The following is a 20,020-nucleotide window of genomic DNA, read 5'->3' on the forward strand; positions in this document are numbered from 1 at the left end:
TTTTTGACCCTTTTAGGTTAGAATATCTCGAAAACTGAGGGTGATGGAATTTTTCTGAGGTCAGATTCGGATTCAGCGCAGCAAAAACCTTCGGGTATAGTACGTCTGGTCTCTGGTTCTGAGAATTGTTGGCCTGTGTAATCTTTCGCCTTATCTTACGCGCTTTTTGCTAAAAAGTATTAAATAAGTTCCAATTCATCTACAACATTGTAATTTATTTCGGAGGAGTTATATCAGTAGGAACAAATTTTTATTTGGTTTCTCTTTTGCTGATTCTACATGGTTTACCGAAATTGGCTCACTTCAGCTTGACGCAGTAGAGGAGATCAGAATTATTCTCCTAACCTCAGTGAAATTTTCGCCGAAATATGTTTAATTTTTAACCTGTACAAGGCTTGCCTGCATCAAATTTTAACTTTAATTTTTTATGTGTTGTTTTAAATCTGGTGTGCCGATTTATAGCTCGAATTCACTCATTCTTTGCTGTTTTCCCATTGCTGTTAAGAACGCCGCGCCGTAGCAGACAACATCTTTTATTCCATCGTAGGATAAACTTTCGCCAAATAGCATATGAACTTTAAAAGCGAGAAATTGTATATACATGCTGCATAATTTAACTTGAGTTTTTTCTGATTATTGTGAAGACAAATAAGAAAAGAAAATTTTCAATGATGCCATCAAGATATATAAAAACCTATTGTTCTTGGCGACAGTCAGCAAACTGATTTACCTGCATATAAAGATTTAGATTTTAAATTACTTGAAGTTAAAAACAAGATCGCTTTAGAATTTTCTACACCCTGATTTTGAATTTTCTGCCCTTTCCATGATTTGAACTTTGGAGAGGGTTTACATATTGGCATACAGTTTTTTAAATGTATGCAACGGCAAGTGCCAAAGGTAGCTAGGTACAATAAGTTTTTATATGGAAATATATTTAATAGAACTTTTTTAATGATCTGCAAGACCTCACAGTTATATATTTTGCTTTTCTACTATCATTTGGTTCTCCAAGGAGCAAAGAATCCTGGCAAAGAATATGTCTCAAATAGAAATAAAGTTCTTTATTTTAGTTATGTTTTGTCAATCGCTGCCGTGAAAATAAAACAAAGTGTATCTGCAGTTCGGATACAACATGGGTATTCAATAAACATCCTTAGAATCAATGAAATTTAAGACCTATTTTAAAGATTCATTAAAGTGACAGATGACTTATCTGAACTGCAGATATGCTTTATTTCACTTGCATGCCAGAATAAGCGAAGTAATATTCTGGTATCGATAGAAATTTGTTTCCGTACGACTTTTAAAAGTAAGAAAAAAAATAATTAAAAACACTATTCGACAAAATTATTATTTAAAAGCAAAATTGATGTATTTATAATATATTTGTATATATTGTAATTTTCTTTTAATCATTTTAAACAAGAAATGAACACTATTCTCAAAAATTATGATTAATTATTATTAAATAGGAAAATTAATATATTTCTGATATATATTTTTTATATTGCAATTTGCTTAAAAAATTTTATTTCTAATATTATTTGGAAAATTTGATAATTTTAGAGCTCCCTCTGCTTGCCGATTTCCAGCAAACCCCACCCCTCCACCCCTTAAAGGAAGTCCCAAACGCAGGGACCCCCCTCTCTTTTTCATTTTTTCACTTTTTTTCACCATTATGAAATTATAAGAGATTAAAGCCCTCGTCAACTTGAGAAAAATTTATTCTTATAATCAAACATAGGACTTTCTGTCAAAAACTGCATAAAAAACCGATCTGGCAATACCAGATGCTCTTCCCTGGAACCGCTGGAAGGCATTGCAATCGCCTCAATCACCGCGGGAGAATTCTAAATCGCCTACATATCATCAGGCAGAGGAATTTTAAGAAATGTACCCCATTACATAGAAATTAATGAATTTGAAAAAGTGGACGTCCGAAAATGACCGCCCCCCCCCCCCACTTCTTGTACACTTTCGTCCGATGTTGGTGCGCCACCCAGGCCCGCCAACTACCGACATCTTTTATAAACGGCCCCTAAACGAGTCCTGCATTTTTAATAGTTATAACAATTCATTTACAGGATTAAAAAGTTATATATTTAATTTATTATCAATTGAAAATGAGTACAATGAATCAAACGTCAATCTTTAATCCGATGAAGAATGGTTTCCTAAAAAGTGCTGATTTGCCCTCTTTTCTACTTTTTTTTATGTGACCATTTTCTCCTTTGACGAAAGATTGAAATATGAAATCATTCAAATAATTTCATTTCACGTTTCAGATGTTTTCTTTTATAAATTTTTATAAAAATTTTTATATTAATTTTTAAGAATAAAAAAGTATCATGTTCCCTCTTTTCTAATTTTTTTTATATTATCATCTTCTCCTTTGACGAAAGGCAATAAGCCGAGCAATAAGCCAAACAAATAATTTTATATAAAGTTTCGGATGCATTCTTTCATAAACTTTTATATTAAATTCTAAAAATAAAAAAAAAGTATCATACACCTTTTCAAGATAAAATTATATTTCTGTGACTGCAAGTTATATTGTTGGTATTTTAATTATTGACTAGTTTTAAATGAAATGAGAAGACAGCAGGAATTGAAAACGCTCCATTTAATTATAAACATCTTTGTAATTAAAAATCTTTTTTTTTTTGTTTAGTTATATTTTTTCTTCTTCTCTTTTAATTTTCACTATTTTATTTCAAAGCTTCACAATATTTTCTATTTACTTAGTGGCTTTAAAGATGCATCTAGAGCATATTTCAGAACTTCAGAAAGTGTTTTATCTAAAAATATATTGGTTGAATCGTAAATCTCTTGCTTACTGTTTATTTTTACATAGTGGCTAGGCTGCCGGTGCCGGCAATATTGTCAGTTGCCGGCGCCGACATGATTGCATGTTGCCGGCTTTTTTTCATATTCCCTTTTTTTTATATATTTTTTTTAAATCGTATACTGATGTATGTTGATGCGCTGATTGCAAATCTGGACATGAAAACACCTGCAAATATAATTTTCAGTGTTAAAACTTGTAAAAAATTAAGTTTTTTATTTACGAAGTTTATGTACACTATCTGTACCGGCAAAAAGCATATGTCAGGCATGCGAAAGGGACTTTTACGCATTTTAGAGTAAGGCCATGTAATTGAGGAGTGATTTTGATATTTTTTGGCCTTTGACGCTTTTAACGAAACGTTCTATGTATAAATCACACTTTATCGTCGATTTGCGACTCAAGAATTACTATTGACGTCTCATGGGGACGGAAATGGGCCCCTCTGTGATTGCTCACAGAAATATATTTGGTCGCACCCCTACCCCTTTTCCAAAGCCACGTGGGGGCAGGAAGGTACCCCTGTCACTTGTCACAGAAATAATGTAAGGTGGCTTCCTTACCCCTTTTCTAACGCCTCGCGGGGGCGGGTAGGCACCCCTGTGACTGGTCAAAGAATTAATTTAAGTTCGCACCCCTACCCCTTTTCCAACCCCTCGTGGGGGTAGGAAGGAACCCTTGTGACTGGTCACAGAAATAATGTAAGGTCGCACCCCTAACCCTTTTCCAGCGCCACGTGGGTGCGCGATCGGTCACATGAATAATGTTTGGCCCCTAACTCTTGTCAACGTCTTGTGGCGAGGCTGAATGCATTCCTGTGATTAGTCACAGATAATGTCATATATATTTTATTGTACATAATTCTTGTAGTTTAATAAAATAATAGATTGTTTACCTAGACTCTCGGCTTTAAAAATGATTTGTTTTATAATAATTTAGTTTACCGCTACTGCAAGTTCTTTGTTGGTACCTATTTTTATACATAAACTTTTTTTATGGATTTTTTCATACCACTTTTTGGAGAGAGTTTGCATTCGGTGACCCACTCCCATTCAAAACCTCACACCTATCCAGCATTCTCACTCGTTTTTCATATCACTCCTAGAATATGAACAGAACCCTAACTCATTTCTAGTATCGAGTATTTCCATTTTTCTTTTTACGAACGCGATTTTGATCAGTTTTTACCTTTTCAGGTATTAGCATGACTGTATGCGTAATTTGGTTATATTTCATATTTTGCTCTTCGCGAAAAATAGCCCGCAATGCAGACTCCACCTTACTTATAATTATACAAGTGAAAGTAAATACCTTACATAAAGCTAAATTTTGCTTCCTGTTATTTAATTATTCAATTTTATTTTACTGTTTTCTGGTTTTTCTCATCAATAAACTTATGATTTTTTACTTTGTTTGAAAAACAAAATTATTTTTGAATTATATAATATTTTACACTATGGATAGCATAATTAACGTTGACATCTACTGCTCGCTGGAAAATTACCTTCCATTGAAATCTGTCAAGGATCTTTATTAAGTTCCGGAAAGCCAGGATGACTCGCCTCAGTTCATTTAACAAAATGCAAGTATAATTTATCGAATTGTCTTATTCTCCCGAAATTTGAGGTAATAGTCAACTATTTTTCATAAGCTTGGCTAGTCGTGTCGAATTTTCGGAACTACTACAAAGTAATAATTGATATTAATGAATTTTTCTAAAAACAGATTCGAAGAAGAAACTGTCTACACGTATGATTTTTAATATGTGAAATAAATTTATACAAGAGGCTTTGGAGTAAAAAGAATTTTTGTTACAATTTTCATAATATTTCCGTGAAAAGCTTCAAAATTAAATTTTAAATTCTGTTACTAAACTTATTTCTCTTGATCATTAATGACTCGCAAATCTTTAAAATAACATAAATTTTTGAAATACTTATAATTATGATATTGGTTCTATGTTTCACAATGATTATTCATTGTCTAAAACAAAAATAGTTTACACGCAAAGCGAGCACTTATTTCACTAAATGAGAATGGAAACACCACATGTTATAAAATAATAAATAAAGTACGATACAATTGTTATAAAAAATTACCTTTCAAATTTCCCTGAGCCTGGTAATGAATCCTTACAAGTGCATTTTCTCAGGTCAGTGTGCCGAAACTCGCGGTAAAAAAGCTAGATCTATATTGTCCATGGCTCTATATTCTAGGCTGAACTTTTTTATCAGAGGCTTGGCAGAACACAGAATTCTATATAGAGCGCCGGCGTAATGTATTTCTGGAGATCACGGTCGGGGGGGCTTCACGTGCAGTGCCATTCGATTGATGAAATGAATTGGGATGAAGGAACTTTTGCCTAGGGGAGAAAAATACTTGAAAACCGTTTCGAACTTGTTTGAAACTGCAACTGCTCTGAAGTAGAGAGATATCAAAACGCGCGCTTCGCGCGAGACACAGCCGTTTACTGAAGCTGAGAGAGAATGAGAAATAGAGGGAGTTTCTGTGCAAAAGAAAGGCAGAACTAGTTGGGGGTGGGGACAAATGGTGAGAGCGAGAGAGAAAAGCCAGAGGGGTCATTGCATGCCAAATCGATCCACCTGTCGAAACAACGTTGAGACTTTATACATATATGAGATTAATTTTCTTTAGTAACATTTTCTTAGATTCTAGAATGTTTGGGAAAATTAGATTTTTTAAGCCTCTTGTATCAAAAACCACTTAAAATTCATTAAATTTAAATTCAAAGCAACAAGGGCACTTTTACTTACATTTAAAGTTAACAAGAATATTTAATTTCAGTGCCAGAAAAAAGAAAGTGAATGTCTAAATAAAGGATATAAATGAGTGACAAGATTTCAAACTCACGAATTTATAGGACTTGTTCACATTTATCAAACCGAACTTATCTTTATCAATTTTGGTCAAGAACAAGAAAAAATACTACTTTAACCACAGACGGAAGGATATATTGCATCTTTTGTTGCAATATTTCTCAGGTTGTTTGTGTGACTACCTGGGAATTTAATAATTTTTTTGACCAATGGATCATGTTAGACAAGCAAAAAAGGAAATTGGGGATTAAATAAAGAAGTTATACCTACACTGAGAAAAATTTGTTGGGAATTTATTCTGGGACACTATGACTACTTTCGTTAGTGAATATTTTATGCGATATAGGCACAAAGAAACGAGCCATTTTGAATAAAATAGTGTGATTATAGTATATCACAGTGATCAATTCGAAAATCACAAAAGAGGCCTTATGAGAAACGCAAGAAATCCATACTCTTGTAACAGATTTTTCTCGGTTTACATACATATATATTTAGAGGGAATAAAAAACAAATAATTGTAAAAACGCACAAATTTGAGAGCAACGTAAATTGGATCAATTTTCGAACAATTCTGATTCAAGCATACTTAGACTAAAACATATTAAGCAAAACTTTCCATATGTTGAGGATTATAGGACTCTGGCCATGAAAATATAATCAGTCAATTTTAACTGACTTAATTTTAATTTATTTTATAAATGAACCATTAAATTATTATAGAAAATCTAATGCGAATGAAATCAGATTAAGGTTGACAGGGGTAAATGTGATACGACGACATTACAAAGTTATACTTTTGATTATGATTGTTCAAATATAATTGAGAAGATTCTTGTTTCAAATTTTACCAAAGTTAATTCTTTACTTTATACTTTCGATCGACTCCTTCTTTAATCAATAAAGACTTGCTTAAGAAAATATTTTTTATTTTCTTTGATAGTATGTCAATAATTTTTTGATATTTTTCATTTTCACGGTTGTAATCAGTGTAAACAAATTACTTTCTTTAGAATTAATGAAACATCAATTAATTCTTATAATGTAGGTTGGCTTTCAACTTTTTGTCATTTAAAAGGATATTAAAAAAAGTAAAAAATCTGCCCGCTTTTCATTCCCAGGTGGAAAAATTATACATAGTAGGAAATATTATGTACGGTTTTTTCCACTATGCATAAAATATATATAAAATTTTTTCGCCTGGATTTGTTAAAGCTCCTTCGGCTTGAAAAAACACAGTTTAATAACGTGTCTCGTGCTTCACACTGGATCAAAGCTTGTCCAAATCCCGGATTTTGCTATATTATATTATATATTAGCAAAATTAAACAAAATCTTTTTCATTTTACTTTAATATTTTGTTCGTTATTCAGCATTAATATTTACTTACAGCTACCCTGAAAATGTATGATTTCAAAAAGGTTTATTATTAGGAATTGCTCATGCGTATTGATATTGAAACAGACATATGTTCATTGCATTGTTTTAACAATTTTTTAAAGTGCAAATTCTATCCAAAAAATGTGAAAGTCAAATTTTTAGATCTAATTTATGTAAATAATTCTGTTCTTTAAGATTTTATTGTTCCTCGTGCCGTTTTTCCAAAAATCTAAATTGTTTATTTTTTATGTTACTTTTCATGCTCAAAACAAAAACTATGCGCCTATAAAAATAGTTCACAGCAAGTTTGTAGATATAATTGAGAGGAACAATTTCATTAATTCACATTTTATTCTGTCTTGCGTCGCTTTCACAGATATTTTATTCTTTATTATTTAATGTTATTTTTTAGGATTAAAACTGAAACTACAAATCCTATAAAAAAATAATCTACAGCTAATTTGTATTTCTTTGAATTTTTCATTTTTCTAGTATTTTGTTTTGGTTTAAACCAGCACCGTTGGTCAAAAAAGGCTGGTTAAGGATCTCGATCTTCTTTTTGTCCCTAAATAGGCGTGCCAAAGCGCAATTCAATCGAGTTATTTTTTCAGAAGTTATCCAGTATATAGACCTGTTATTCGGAGTCAAGGGATCTCGAAACTTGGAGATTTCAAGAAATCCGTGATAGTCATTTTAAAGTTTCCGTATAAATGTATGTATTAGAATCTTATTTATAAGGTATTATTATGTACTTATATTCTTATTGCAAAAGTGAGGTTTCAATTATCTCTCCAACTGCGCTCGAGTGGCTCGTAGATTTTCGTATTTCACAATTAAAACGTGAAAAAGAAAATAGATATCGCATTTATCCTGAGTCTGATTTGTAAATACCCTGCCATAATTTTAGAATTAAAGTGATACAAATTTTTAATTAACTATAAGCAAAAGTGAATATTCAAAGAAAATATATGTTCCTTCATTCCTGAAAAAATTAACAAAGGGTGCTTTATTCGTATAAAGTATCTCAGTTTAAATAATCAATTAGAGCAATAATTAGTAGCAGCCACTTTTCCTATAAATAATAAGGGATACAAGCTTAATGTTGTGAAAAAAAGTTCATAAATAATTTGTTTTTCATTCAAAACTTGCTCCTTATCGCACTAATCCCGTTAACATACTTACTCCTATCAACCCTAGAAAAAAGTAATACTATCTAATTGAAAGTTAAAAATTACAATTGAATTTTCGAAATTGAAGAAATTAACAAGAAAAATATATAGCAGCTTATATTTATTATAAAAATATGAAAAATAAGAGGATATTTATTCGAAGTCAACATGTTTCTGTATAATGACAGTATTGACTCTTCGGAAGCGTGAGAAAAGCCTGACACACTGAATAAGCAGACCACGAGCCAGAACCCTCGTTGTAAATTATATCACAAGTCAAAGCTTCTCACTACTTGTATAAATTAGATTTCAAACATTTTATACTTAACACTAATCTTTCCAAAGAATCCACTTTCGGTGTAGGAGAAACCATTAAGAGGTGGATAGAAAAGCTTTTCAAGTCGTAATATTGATAAATGATGAACAAGTGGATAAAGTATGACATACCAAATCAAATCCTGGATATAAGTTTCAAAGATAGTAATACCATCACATAAATTACATTAGAAATTTATCCTATATTTTATACCTGTTAATAAGTTTAAACTTTATTAAAATAGCACTCTTCTGTTACGAAGTGAATGTTCCAATTTTAAGCATGTTGGATCACTTATTGAAGTGTATAAATTCATGAAACAAGAACCCAAACCTGTTATTCATATACAATTTTTTATTCATATGAAGATTATTTTTCAATATGTCATACAAAATTTCTTCAGCTCTAAACTGTTTCGTACTTAACATGCAACTATGTACAGTCATCGCTACCAACCATCATAAACAAAAAATTACAAACAATTTAATTTGGGTATGCAAAAAATTTCTTTGATATCCGAGTGTAACCTGTTAAAAATTTATGCACCTCGTACTGAATTAAACTTTTTATAAACACAAGTAAAATATATTTTCGATGCAAATTAAGAGAATTAATCATCAGACAGTTTTGAAGTAAAAAGTTAGAAGAATCGAAGGAACCAGTAAAAGATTAGTGAAAGCAATTTAATTGCTTCGAATATAATAAACTCTCAGCAAACAACATTTGCATGGCCATGTTAAAAACGCATTTTTCAATTAAAAAATACCGATAAAGTGGTAAAAAGTCCGATTATAAAACTCGTTTTAAATATTGCTAGTCATCAAAAATACTACAGCAATTTTGCTACAAAACCCAGTCATTTTTTCATTATTCTGTTCATCTTGGTATCCACATCGTAATGGTTTCCCCTACACATTTAAGGACAGAAAAGAATTTCGACTTAAAAATCGAAATAGGGAGCATTCAGATATGCTGTCACGTACCGAGGGCAAAGTGAAAAATATAAAGTCCATAACTCCTAGCTAATGATAGGAAACAATATATAATCAAAATTTTTCATCTATAACGACATCCCGCGCACACTTATCTCCTGGAATAGGACCAGAAGTTGGTAAATTTTTATAATTAAACAAAAAAAATACGTGCGCTTATTAAATACGTTAACTTTAAATGAATTTTCCATGAAAAACAGTTTTTCGAACTTCCAATTTCAAAAATCTCCCGGTGCATAGTGGTCGAAACAAGAAATTTACCGTTCATAATCGACTCTGTTTTTTGACGGATGTTGAAGTTTTTTTCTAGGAAATTTCCTGAAATAAATTTTCAAGGTTTTCAAACTCTTTCATTTTTAAATTTAATTTGGCGTGTAACAATATATAAACAAAAATCTTGACCCTAAAATGTAATTCTAAGTATTTCTAAAAAAGAAACTTTAAATTCCGGCTAAAAGTAGAGCCTCTAGATGAAAATATAAATTTCTGGTTTTGGTAACTGTGCGGTACCTCTTTTTTTAACCAAGATGGTTCATTTTGTGCACAAAATGTCAGGAATTCATCCAGCTAAATGGTCCTATACGAAACTTATTCATGACAATTAAGTTCCTTTTCTTGCGAAAAGTTAAACATTCATGTAACGTTTAATTTACATATTTAATACTATGTAATAGGATTCTGAAGAGTTATACAATTATTTTTTTAATTATAAAAGGGGTGAGGGTCAGAAGAACGTGACGTAATATTGCATAAAGAGGTCTCGTCAATGCATGACATACTGTGACAAGGGGTACAGGGGGGGGGAGGGTAAAAATCTTAAAATACCGCGTGATGTCATGTGTGAACGCTCCCATACTCGCACGAACTAGAGAAACTATTGATCCAGAGAAGAAAATTTGTGGATTACCATTCGAAAAAAGTGTTAAAAAATTTAATTCGTTGATATCTTCCGTTTGGTTTGCAGATTTGGAAACTATAAAAAAATTTATTATTGTTACAAAATATTGCAAATTTTGGAATGTAAAGTTTTGGCTAGTGGACAGTAACATAAAATTAGTAATTGAAAAAACAAAAAATTTTTCGCTCAATTAAGAATTTTTTCAATATGTAGCAGAAAACGTTTTTTTGAATAGAGTGCATATCCACGATTTTTTGGAGAAAAAAATTGAATACGTTGAACATGAAATGTCTTCAACTTGAATCAAGGAAACTTGCTATTATTTTTCTAAATATGATTGAAACCATTTTTTAATAAAGGGCCTTACCACTAAAATCTCTAATTCGAAAAAAAAATGAATTGGCGTAAATTTAAATTAATAATTACATTTAAATTTTCAAAAGAAGACTACTAAGTTCTTGTTCATCACGTTTACTGAATCTTTAGCTTCATTTGCTGTGAAATAGAGAAAAAAATTTCTTACAGAGGAAACATAATCTCACTTATTTCTCTCCTAAGATCCCTTTTACACTATGAAAATTTTGTATGCTTTTTCGGGAAATCAACCATAGTTCCCCATACTTCTTATTACTGAATAATTTCCCTCAATCTCTTTTTGATTTAAGACACATAATTTAAAAAACTGTTATAAAAGAATTGAAATAATATAAAAATTTAAAACTATTTTTATAGCGATGTTTATCAAAATTTTTTGTTGATTTTTTTATACCCAAATCCGTTTTCAATAATGAGTTACGGATCAGGATGTTGCTAGAATTTTTCTTTACGGTAGGGAGTTCTGATTGATTATATTATTTGATTTGAAACAATTATTGTCCTTTCAAGTGGTTAGACGGATTTCCAGGTTTTTCCTTAGGAAAATCCAATTTTTATCGTAAGATACATTTTAACCTTTTATATCAGCGGACATTTTTAAATTACTCAGATTCCTTTTCGAGAATTATTATATATCGAATAATCTTTAAGCTACGTCAGAGATTATAATTATACTTTTATTGTCAGAATTGAGTAGAGGGCATGTAATTGGGCCTTCTTGCCTATTGAGTTGTCATTTTGACCGAAAAACTGCTTAGGTCCGTTTTTAATAAACGGCTTCAATTCTAAAAATTTTGTTTCATAGAAGAAAAATAATAAAATGTTTTTCAATTCAAGCTGAAGTAGTTTCAGATTCGACATATTATCCCTTTTCCATTAAAATATGCATTTTACTGAATGCAAAAAACATATTTTTTTAAAATTTTCAAAAAACTATTAGTTAAACCAAAATATTTGATTTGCAGTTTTTACTACTTTTCACTAAAAAAACTGTAAATAAAGAAACTTTCGAATATTTTTTTAACCAACCGGAACCTTTTTTTTTAATTTTCAAATGCAAAAACCGAATAGATTTGAAAACCGATTTCAAAATTTTATTTCCACTTTTTCAGATGGCTAACGAAACATTCTTTATAATACGCAAATGAATGAATAATTTTAGCATCTTCACTCGACCCTAACAGGCAGCAATTGCATTCAATGATACCGCAGAAGGTAGATTAATGCGCTCTCTTCAATCAGGTACATATGTTGAAAATAAGTAAATGCTCGGGGAACATAAGGGGCTAACCCTCGCATCCGGAAAAATTCTTCAGGAAAATGTAATAACTGTATCATTTATTATTTCTGTGTAATTTTTTTGTTGCATAAACAAAACTGAGAGAAACTAGTGTAATATACAATATATTAAAGTTTCAGAGCAATATTTTTTATATTTCTCCAACTGTGGGATTTTAAAATTTTCCGGGGGGCTATCCCAATTAGTATCGGGGAACATGAAGGTATGTCCTTAGACATTTATATCAAGTTGTAGAAAATTTACGTTTTATTCTTAATTTCTATATACAGTTGAAAATATCGAGACAGAGAAAATAAGATACATTTAAACAAGAAAGTTTTAAACTCATCTTATTTTATATTATAAAATGAGGAGAATATGAACATTGAAATGTTACGGCCAGAATATGGATTCTATTAAAAAATGGTAAAAAGACATTTTTGAAAACTTTTTTGGCGAGAAATTATGATATTGTTTGTCAGGGAATAAATATTCAGATGAAGATGTAAATAAGTGGTTTTTATTAGTGGTCAAATATTTACTGTTAATCACATAAAGGATCATAGCAATTCATTGTCTTTAGATTTTTTGTAATATTTTTTGGGAGACTAATAGCCATTCGAAGTTTACACGGAGAAAAATGGATGTCGAAATGTAGATGTTCAAAGGGTAAGATTGTAGCGCCTAATACGCAGATATTCATGCCAAACATTTAACATCTTTTTGAAATGTTAGGCGTAAAAATATTTTTATGTTAAACTGAAACACATTCAGATGTTAAGACCATTCGAGCGCATGCGCATCGCGCATTGCAATTTCACGACTATATTTGAAAGCTATATATATTCAATATTAAAATTATGGAATATTACAATTTTAGAAAATTTTCAAAGAATAAAAATTAGATGTCCTTAAATAAAATTGGATAACGACTTTTTTTGTAAAGAAGAGAACAACGATCTTATGTTTTAGATTTAGTGACTTAAAACATTTGACAAAAGGTTTATAAATTTGAAATAAAATTTGAGTTTAAGTAACTTAAAATAGATGGAATATTTAATTCAGATTACAGATCATTCGTTCTCCGATTATTCATCCCCGTTTTTATTTTGAATTAGAAATATTGAATATAACCTCAACTTGACTGAATGCATCATCTGGTCGACATTTTATACCCTTTATCTGTTTTTCGTTCGTGTACGAACATTAAGGTTTAATTTAAAATTCACAAATAAGTTATCAATTAATTCCTTAAACGACCATAAATAAGTAAACTCCTCAAATAATTACAGACGTAATTTGACATAACCATACATGTAATATCTCGGAATTTTGCAGCTGAACATTTTGAATGCCAGAGGGTAACATTTCACTTTTTAAGATGTACAGATCCTAACTTCGAACATCTAGATTGTTGTCCTATAGTTAAACATATAATATGTTAACCCTGAACATCTAGATTTTTTACTTTTGAACATCCATTTTTCTCTGTGTAGTATTCGAAAATGATCGTAAGATAATGGTACTTTTACCTTTTACACATCAGGAAATAATTGCTAATCAACTGTCAAGTTTAAAACTCTGTAACGGTATATGCAACCCTTCATCTACCACACGTACTTTGTCCCATGTTTTTTGATTTTTTCGCTTATATTTTCACCATAATGTTTACAAAAATTGAGGTATTTAAATTTTGTGGACATACATTAGATAGGTCAAAATTCATATATTCATAAATCTAATATCTTTAATCATAAATTATTAAAAAGTAAAAAATCCTACAATTGGATTAGTTTCTTTGGTTTGATGATAAATTATGTGAATATAATTCTTCTATTTGCTTACAGTCTACCGAACATTGCTGTGTAACAAAAACTAAAATTCGCAAAAACAATGTACAAGATATTGTGGATTACTGCCCAGGGCTCATCGAAGAAAAATTAATCAAGTGATTTTGGATCGGGTATAAGTTTTCAAGTTTACCAACCATCTAATTTTTAAGTCAGCATCAGAAAATGCCTAATTTTTTCTCTATTTACTTAAATTATAGTACATGAAATAACATGAAATAAAATGTATACTGATTGTACTTATATTAATAAATAATTCGAAAGTAAATGCAATATATCAGAGAAGAGAAATCTTTCGAAAAATTACATATAAAATTATTTATTTCAATACTTACCATTGTTTTTGGAGAAATTTCGTTTGCGGGGAAGGTCCACGTTATCACTTTTCAGTGTTATGAAATCCACTGGTTTTCTATTGCAAACGAATTAGGAATGTTTTGACTGAATTTTCTGGACAAAGAAGTGTTCACATTTTTAAAATTACGCTTTGAGACAATTCTGAAGGTTAAAAATTTGTATTTCTCATAACATAGAGTGAAATGTATATAAGTTTTTTAAACTTTGCTTGAAATTTTTAACAATCTCATACAAAGTTTATCATATTATTCAAGACAATCCTCGAAATAATGAAAAGATTCATGGACTAATTTCATTTTTTTGGGAATTGTCTTCAAATTTGTAATAAACGTTATACGAAATGTTTAGAAGCATGTGACCTACTGACCTAGCCTGAAGTCTTAAGTAAAGTTTAATCAACTTGTTTTTTCCGTGTATGTATAGAAACGAAACAAAAAATCACGAAAGTCTGTTGTTTCCTTTGGGTTGAGTTCCGGATTTAGTTATTAATAAAATTGCTATAATCAAAGAGAAAATGTTACAAATATAATATGATTCTCAAAACTATAATACAAACTCACATGCGAAATTGTTCATTTCCAGAAGAAAGAAACTCCCAGACAAGTTAAATGGACTGTGTCTAAGTTCTAAGCAAGAAAAAGAAGAATCCCTCGAGGATGCTAAAGCGGTTTCAAATATCGATTTGGTACGATAGTCAGATACGCAATCCGTAAAAAGCTTCTAGAAGCAAAAACAAACCGAGTTTCCCCTGACCCCTTACCGAATATATTTTTACTTATCGAGCATGCCATTTTAACAAAAGGATGATATGCCTTTCCCTTTTCGCTATTTTTAGCTATCTGCCCTTTTAATCTTAAAGGAGTAAGTTACTACTAATAGCATATAGTGTGAAGTCGTTTATAACCATTGTTCTAGTAAGTATGATTTCTATTCATCTTTACACGGAAAAAAAATTCTTGAGGCGAACGAGTGAATAGAGAATATATTAAACTCTAAGAAAGTGTACGCTTGAATTAGGTAAAACGTTTAGTTAGAAGAGTTACACATTTAGTTACTTTATGTAAATTGTTCTCGTAAATCAGGAATTTGGGCAAAATAGCTAAGTTGGAATGTTTATTATTTTCGACTGATTATGTATAAATGTATTATCTTCAGATTAGAAAAAAAATTTAGTTGTCTTAAAAAAATATTAACTTACAGTAGCCAATTTTTCATCTGGTATCGCGAAAATGAATTTCCCTGAAATCCGTGTAATGCATTTGAAGGTCAAGTTTGTTGTTTTTATCGCGTTTCTTGATATTTCAATATAGTTATCGCCTACAATCAAATGAAAATTATTATTACTGCATCATAAACTCCATTTAATATTAACAATCGCGCACATTTTAAGTGGTAAAAATCGTTTAATTGTCCAAAGTAAATCTCAACTGTCACTGCTCCCGATTAGACCGTCGCTATTTTATTTCGCTGCTCCCATAATGCACCGGCGCTCTTCTGACAATTGCTTCAGACACCTATTCTTAATATCCCTATTATAGCTATTCTTATTAGGGCTTTGACTATACGATTTCCCTGGTATATGGAAAATGGTCAAGGATATTCATTTTCGCTGATCCAGGGATCTTTCTAAATTCCTTCGTTCGTTTTCAGCCTAATGTTTGGCTATAATAAGGAATAATATCCCTGTCACAGCTCAATTTTTTTTACCTTGTAGTATAAAAAACTCCTAATTTACTTTTTAGAAGGTGGTCGCAAACATTAATTTTTTTAATTCTCTGATTTTCTCCTGACTACCTTTCATTCTTCTTCGCAATTATTATCTAAAGGTCAAAATTCTAATCTTGTAACATTTCTAATGTCCAATCTTTTATAAATGGAATAAAACAATATTCAACTTAAATGTATACATTTTAAATTTATTATTCTCAGAGGTGACACAAGCTTACTTCAAAAAGTGACCCATTTAAAACGAAAAAGTGAACAAAAGTGATTAATTTCTAACCCTAAATGTGACTAATGTGCATTCATGTGACTCATGTTATTTTGAATTTAAAATATTTCAAAAGCATTTGATGAAATTTATCGGGATTCCAGGTCAGTTTAAATGATTTCAGGATAATTTTAAGGCTTTAAAACAATTTAAGGTAAATTCCAATAAACTTGAAAAATCCATTGATTTCAGTAAAATTAGTGTAAATTTAGATTAACTGAAGGAAAATTAAAAGAATTACATGAAATTCATAAAAATTCAAGGTTAATTCCAACAACATTCAAGTGAATTGAAAACATTAAAAAATATTAAAAAGTCATAGAATTCAGTAAGTTTAAAATGAGTTTAGCAAGAATTTTAACGAATTCAAAAAAATGTTAATAAGATTCCTAAAAATAATAGATGCGTTTAAAAGACTTTAGGATTAATTGAATAAAAATTTTCCAAGATTGAAAAAATCCATAAAAGTGAGAAAAATTGAGAGAATTTAGAAGAATTCACAAGAATTAAAAATAAGCCAGTATAAATTAATAGAAATTCAGGGTGAATTCCAAAACAATTCATATGAATTTCAGAAAATATTAAAAAATCTATTCAAGCCTTGAAAAATCCTAGGAAATCCCTTGATTCATAATAATGTATTCTTTGAAATTCTTTAAAATAATATAAAATTCTGTTAAATTTTATGAAACATGATATTTCCTGAAAAATGTTATAAAACCCCTTAGAAAGTTTCCAGATGATTTAAAACATTGTAGGTTCTACAAAATCATTCCATATCTTCAGAAATTCTAGGAAATTCTTTACAACCACAGGAAAATTTTTTAATTCTTTACAAGTATTCAAACATAATTTTAATACATATTTTTAATATTTTAAAATCTTTTGAAATTCTTTAATCATTTCTAAAGCTCTTGAAAACTCCTTGGATTTTTTTTAAAAAGCTATGGAATCTTTAAAATCCTTTGGAATATCTCCAAATTATTTAAATCTATTAAAAATTTATTGGAATTTTTTAAAAACCCCCAAATCCTAGAAAATTGATTAAAGAGACGGTGACAAATCTCCTAAGCGTCAAAGCTCCGACAAATGAGCGATGAGTAACCTGAAAAAGCTCCCACTAACCAGAGCGCAAGATAAAAATGTTACCGTTTGAAAATTAAAAGAAACAAAATTTAAAAAAATACACCATCCCCACTCTACGACTGTTTGCACAACTCACGCTCCGATTGATGGGAGCTTTTTCAAGATACCCATCACTCATTTGATGGAGCTTTGACGCTTGGGAGATTGGTCACGGATTCTGATTAAAATACCTGGAGAAATTTTAAAATGCTCTAATACCTTCTAGGTTAAACAAAATAATCCTATATCTTCAGAAACTCTAGGAGATTATCTACAACCCCATTAAGACTGTTTAAATCCCTTAAAATCATTTAAATCCTTGGAAATTCCTCAAATATTTTTAATCTCTTGAAAGTACCTTAAAATCTGATAAAATACACTGAAACTTGGATTTAATACTAGTTTCGAGCATAGCTTGCAGTAGGCTTGACACTAAATCCAGAACATCCGAACGTAAAAAGTCAAGGCCACAGGAATCTTTTCTGTTCAATTTGGACCCATGACGTAACCTGATGCAAATAACGCACATCAATTCTCGGAATATAGTAAATCCGAGGTGAATAATCCCAGGTTCCAGTGTACTTCTTAATTTTAGATAACGAAAGCCTTACATGTTATTTCAGGTTTCACTTTATATAAGTTAGAGTTTTAGACAATTTGCTTACTAAAAAATTAGAAAAAAGTACAGGAAAAGGGTGCATTCTATTTTCATCATTGCGCACATGCAGGCCTAACGAGAGGGGGGGGGGGTGATAACGGGAATATTCTCCCCGGGGCCCGGAATTTTCATCAGCCTGAATTCTAAATTTTACAAATTACATATTGAGTATTCTAATATTACGTCACATCTGTAAGGCTTTACCAGTTGATGGACTGCAAAGCATTGTTTAGATAGGAGTTTGACTAAAATTAATTAATTTTGCCGAAATTAAGTAAAAAATCGTGATATAGCTTTGCTTTTAAGAAAGAAAAGTCATTTATTTCATTATTGTTGGCAATTTGGAAAATGTGCGATTAGGCAATCCACCACGAAAAATTATAATCTGCATTAATTAAGGTTATAACCTCAATTGCCGGCGACTTATGTCATAATAATTTTCGATAATATAAGTCATTTTGAGTAGTTTCATATCAAATCAAGTTATATCAAAGATAATTTAAAATATATTAAAAGACTTTAAGTGATCTTAGGATTCCTCAAGAGATTTTTAACGATTTCAAAAAATTTGAAAGGATTTTAAAAGAATGCAGAAAAACTGAACGATTTTCAAGAAATTTTAAAGATTTTTTTAAAGAATCCAAAAAACTTTAAGGATTTGCAAGAGATTTGATCGAATTTTAAGGCACTTTAGGTGATTTCGAAGAATGTCAAGCGAGTTACTGAAAAGTTATTTAAAAAGATTTTAATGAATTTGAAGAGATTTCAATTGATGTAATTTTTTAATATTTAAAGGAATTTAAGAAAGTTCAAAGGATTTGAATTAACTGTACTCAATTTCAAGAATTTTAAATGATTTTAAAGAAGTCGAAGGAATTTAAAAAAAAATCGGAGGATCTGAAGGATTCTCAAACAAAAACTAAAGAATTTCTGAAATTCAAGTGATTTTAAGGAATTACTATAGAGACTTGCCGGGATTTTAAGATTTTCTTTTAAAGGATTAATTTTAAAGCTATTTAAAAAGTTATTTCAAAAGATTTTAATAAATTTTAAGAGAATTCAATGTTTTAAATTAAATTATTTAAGGATTTTCAAGAGATTTTAAGGAGTCTAAACAAATTTAAGAATTTTAAGAGATTTTAATTAATTTTAGTCAATTTTGAAATTTTTAAAATGATTTCAAAGAAGTTGAAGGGAATTCAAAAAAATTCGGAAGACTTGTCAGAATCTTAAAGCTTCTTTTTAAAGGATGTAAAAATAATCAAAAAATAGTTTTAAAAGATTTAATGATTTACAAGAGATTTTATAAGATTTTACGACAGTTTTACTGATTTTAAAGAAAGTCAAGCTAGTTATTGAAAAGTTATTAAAACAGATGTAATGAATTTTTGGAGATTTCAAGGTTTTTAAAGAAATTGATTGATTTAAGGAATTTCAACAGAGTTTAAGGAGTCTAAGAAAATTTAAAGGATTTTGGATTTCAAAGATTTGAATTAATTTTAGACAATTTTATAATATTTTAAATTGTTTCAAAGAAGTTGTAGGGAGTTCAAAAAAATTCGGAGGACTTTAAGGATTTCTAAGAATTCATGCGATTTCAAGGAATTATTAGGGAATTGGCGGAATCTTCAAGTTTCTTTTTAAAGAATTTAAAACTAATTCGAAAATAATTCAAAAAGGTTGAAGGATTTACAAGTTATTTTGTAAGATTTTAAGACAGCTAGGTACAAAAATGTATTAAATCTACTCCTTTAAAATTAATTATTTAACTAAGCTTTGCCTTTAATGATTTTCTCAACTAGAAAATGTTATCATAATAAAGATAATTTTTTATTTATTATCTGCAGTTCTTAGAATAATATAATTATTAATTAATTTATGATTAATACTATGAATAATTATACCTAATTATTTTGATCCATGTTATTTAAATTTAAATTCATTAT

The 20,020-nt window shown here is 29.9% G+C and overlaps 1 protein-coding gene across 1 annotated transcript in view; it reads right to left on the reverse strand.

Moving 5' to 3' along the window:
* LOC117171243 (transmembrane protein 114) overlaps nt 1-5,306 on the reverse strand; it is an 88,010-nt gene extending 82,704 nt beyond the window's left edge. Inside the window, exon 1 of the mRNA XM_033358357.1 lies at nt 4,948-5,306. The gene's annotated coding sequence lies outside the window, so the exon portion shown is untranslated. The remainder of the gene's footprint in view (nt 1-4,947) is intronic.
* Between the last annotated feature and the right edge of the window lie 14,714 nt (nt 5,307-20,020).

The sequence above is a fragment of the Belonocnema kinseyi genome, chromosome 4 (assembly GCF_010883055.1).
Source record: "Belonocnema kinseyi isolate 2016_QV_RU_SX_M_011 chromosome 4, B_treatae_v1, whole genome shotgun sequence".
In the NCBI taxonomy this organism is placed as follows: Eukaryota; Metazoa; Arthropoda; class Insecta; order Hymenoptera; family Cynipidae; genus Belonocnema; species Belonocnema kinseyi.